General features: G+C 41.0%; 1 long non-coding RNA gene across 1 annotated transcript in view; it reads left to right on the top strand.

The window, feature by feature from the left end:
- LOC107571659 (uncharacterized) overlaps window positions 1–2,266 on the top strand; it is a 32,738-nt gene extending 30,472 nt beyond the window's left edge. Inside the window, exon 3 of the long non-coding RNA XR_001607219.1 lies at window positions 1,920–2,266. This is a non-coding gene — a long non-coding RNA (uncharacterized lncRNA). The remainder of the gene's footprint in view (window positions 1–1,919) is intronic.
- Window positions 2,267–4,047: the final 1,781 nt, after the last annotated feature.

A 4,047-nucleotide genomic window follows, 5' to 3' on the forward strand; every position in this document is an offset into this window, starting at 1 on the left:
TCCTGTCCCCGAGTGTAGCCCAGGAAGGGCTCCTGATCCCCCGTTCAGCCCAGGGAGGGCTCCAGGCCCCGAATACAACCACCTACATTTCTCCAAGTATTTTTTTGGGGGGGGTACAATGGCTCCAGCCGTAGAGGGCGAGGCGGGAGCTGGGGCCGCGGCCTCGGAGGCGGCTCCACCATGGCCTCCTAAACTACCTGTTCCACCATGGCATCCCGAGTCCCCTGCTCCGCCATGGCCTCCCGATTTCCCTGCTCCGCCAAGGCTCCGGATCTGCCATGGCACCTGGAACGGGTACCGCTCTGGAGGCCCACTGTCCCGTGTCTGTCCTGAGGGACCTCCAGAGTGCCCACCCCCCCTCCTCATTGGATGGTATATGGCGTGAGGACACGCCTTCCGGAGGGGGGCGTGATGTCAGACTCTGTTCCATGTTTTGTGTGTCTTGCTCCCCATGTGCCTTCCTATGCCCTTATTTGATTAGTTTCCTGTTCCTGTCCTGATTTAGTTCATTTGTCCCAGGTGTTTACCTTGATGTTTCATTGCTCCCAGGTGTGTCTCGTCACCCCCTCCTCCTGTGTGTATTTAAAGTGTTCCCAGTCCCTAGTTCTCTGTCCGCTGTTAAACGTCTTCCTGAGTTCGTCTCCCTTGGTTCATGGAAATAAAGTCTTGTTAAAGTATTCTCCAGCGTCTCCTCGTTCCTCTATCGTGTATTGTGACAATACATGTGTATTGTTGCTAAGTCATCTTTGGAATCAATTGTGCATCACTGACAATTATTCAGTGGAAAATATTTTCTTTCTACTTATAATATGATTTCTGCAATTTAAAACACAATTTAAAGCAAAATTTTCACAGCCAAGCAATCCTCACAGTTATTAAACAATAAAATGTAGCATGTCATGGGAACAGTGCTCCTAAAGCAGTTCATCAATTATATTTCTGTTTATAACAACATAAACCTTAAGTCAATGAGTGCCCTATAAAGGGTTAATTAATTACTTCTGGATAATAATGTCAAGTAATTTGTGTGCTGAACTACATTCACAAGATTGTCATATGTAATGTAAATGTGTAATCTGAAAGCATTCTGGGTAACACTTTACAATAAGGTTCATTAGTTAAACATTAGTTAATACATTAACTAACATTAACTAACCATGAGCAATACATTTGTTACTGTATTTACTCATCTACGCTAACGTTAGTTAGTAGATGTTCATGTTAGTTCACAGTGCATTAACTAATGTTAACAAGATTTGAATAATGTATTAGTAAATGTTGAAATTAACATTATCAAAGATTAATAAACGCTGTATACGTGCAGTTCATTATTAGTTCATGTTAACTAATGTAGTTAACTAATGAACCTTATTGTAAAGTGTTACCGCATTGTTTATCTCATACTTCACTTTGATCACAGCAGTAAAACCGTATGCTTACTGTAGCCATCACCAAGATTCCTACTATGGATGCAATAAGCATTAAAAAAATAAAGAAAAATAAATAAACATTATTCTACTAGTAGTCACGCTTCAACCAGCCAACATTAATTGGGAATTTAAATATATAAAAGCGTTAGCATAATAGCCTAATTTCAGTTGACCATGAATAGTAGTAAAAATATGTCTATATAATGTCATAATGTAACAAAATGCAACATAAGTTGCCTTAATCAAAAATGTTCATTTACATTAACACTGAGTGATAATATTCGTCTCACTTCCTGTTTGTTGCTTTTTGAGTTGAAGCTCCATCTAGTAAATTTTATACAGTCTAATTTTTCATCTTAAAATCAATTTTATACACCATCATTTTTGTTTCTATAATGTGTGAATATATCCCCCATTGTATTCTACAAAAAAAAAAAAAAAAAATGGAGCACCTTGTTATCACTAGTTTTATTTTGATTTGCGAGCCAGACCCCGGGAGAAGACCTCTCCCCCTCCACTGCCTCCAGTCTTCCAGATCTCCACCCGGAACTGCTTCCCTCCCCTCCGCGAGATGGAACGTGACGCCGTGATCATCAGAGACTCCATCGTACGGCCGTGCACACTCACTGTTTTCCGGGTGCTCGTGTTCTCGATAATTCTGAGCAGATACCCACGATCCTGATGGGTGTCGAGAGCATCGGCGCTTTCATGCTGCACTTGGGGGTGAATGACACCAAGCTGCGGCAGACTGAGACTCTGAAGAGGGAATTCAGGAGCCTGATTGAGATGGTATGCAGCACATAGAGCTGTAGTCAAGTTCAGCTTTGTCGAGTCCAAGACAAGTCCAAGACCAGGACTAGTCGAGACCGAGTCAAGACCGAGTCCAAAGAGGTTCGAGTCCAAGTCAAGTCCAAGTCCAAAACTTTCGAGTCCAAGTCAAGACCGAGTCCAAATGAGAGAAAACAAAAGGATCCTCTTCAAGACCACATACCTAACTATTGATAATGTATGTGATGCGAGAGACAGCATATCTCCTATTCTAAGAAAATCATTTTACATTATTATTTGTAATGATCAAAAAGCATGTGCAAAGTAACAACTATGTAGGACTGGGGTCTCCTAACTAGATCCTGGAGGGCCAATGCCCTGCAAATCTTTTCCCCGAAACAAAATTGAAAGCTAAGCCAAGACGGAGAAACAGCTGATCATAGCTGTACAAGGATAGCCATTTTTAAAAATAAATTTAGTAGCAGAGCTACTGCAAGGGATTTTTAGTGCTGCAAATCCATTTATCCTTTGCTGAAACTTCCGCGTCTTCATGGAGAGCGCAGGTCATAATTGCTTAGCAACGGCAGACGCCACTGGAGCGCAAGCATAGAGCGCAGGCTACAGAGTGCTTTGGAAAGAAGTAGAAAGCGGCACGTCTAGCGTTTTCCACCCGTTTTCAGGCACGACATGCAAATGTGGTTTTGTTTTGAAGGAGAAAAAAAAGCATATTGCTGGACTCGGTCGAGACCAACGAGAACATTTGGCGAGTCCAATGACCAAGTCCGAGACCGGACTCGAGTAGCAGCACATCATGGATCGTCGTGTCAGGACCGCTTCCCACATATCAACGAGGACACGTAAGGTTCAGTAGACTGGTTGCTTTAAATGAATGGTTATTGTCATGGTGTAAAGAACAGAAACTGCTCTTTGTTAATAATTGGAATCTTTTCTGCGAGCGGCCTAGGCTTTTTCGTTCTGATAGTTTGCACCCCTGCAGAGTTGGAGTGGAACTCCTATTGGACAACATCTCCAGGACGCTACCTCCCTGTGACTAGTAAGCCAATTCTCAAATAACTGCTATGATGGCTTTTGTTCTACCCACTTAAATGTTAGAAGTACTTGCATTGTCCAATCTATAAAGGCTGTGTCTGTTCCCCGAATAGTGAGATCAAAATATAAATTTAATGCAGGATCTAGAAATAACCTGATCATAATTAAACTGGAAAAAAGCAAACTAAATGAACAAAAACAAATTTTAAAGCTTGGGCTCTTAAACATTAGATCACTCTCACCCAAAGCAGTTATTGTAAATGAAATGATCACAGATAATCGTTTTGATGTACTCTGTTTGACTGAAACCTGGCTAAAACCTAATGATTATATTGGTCTAAATGAGTCTACTCCACCAAACTACTATTATAAGCATGAGCCCCGACAGACTGGTCGTGGTGGCGGTGTTGCAACAATATATAGTGATATTCTCAATGTTACTCAGAAAACAGGATACAGGTGTAACTATTCCAAATACTTCTGCTTAATGTTACACTGTCAGATAAACAAAATAAATCTCCCCTATCTCTTGCTCTGGCTACTGTTTATAGACCGCCAGGGCCGTATACAGATTTTCTAAAATAATTTGCAGATTTCCTCTCAGGTTAATGTTGATAAAGCGCTAATTGTCGGAGACTTTAACATTCATGTTGATAATATAAATGATGCGGTAGGACTTGCATTTACAGACTTAATAAACTCTTTTGGAGTCAAGCAAAACATAACCAGATAAGGTGTCATTTGTTAACATTAGTTAATGTATTAACTAACATGAACAAACAATTAACAATATATTTAT

This window comes from Sinocyclocheilus grahami, unplaced genomic scaffold, assembly GCF_001515645.1.
Source record: "Sinocyclocheilus grahami isolate Dianchi unplaced genomic scaffold, SAMN03320097.WGS_v1.1 scaffold1628.1, whole genome shotgun sequence".
Taxonomy (NCBI): domain Eukaryota; kingdom Metazoa; phylum Chordata; class Actinopteri; order Cypriniformes; family Cyprinidae; genus Sinocyclocheilus; species Sinocyclocheilus grahami.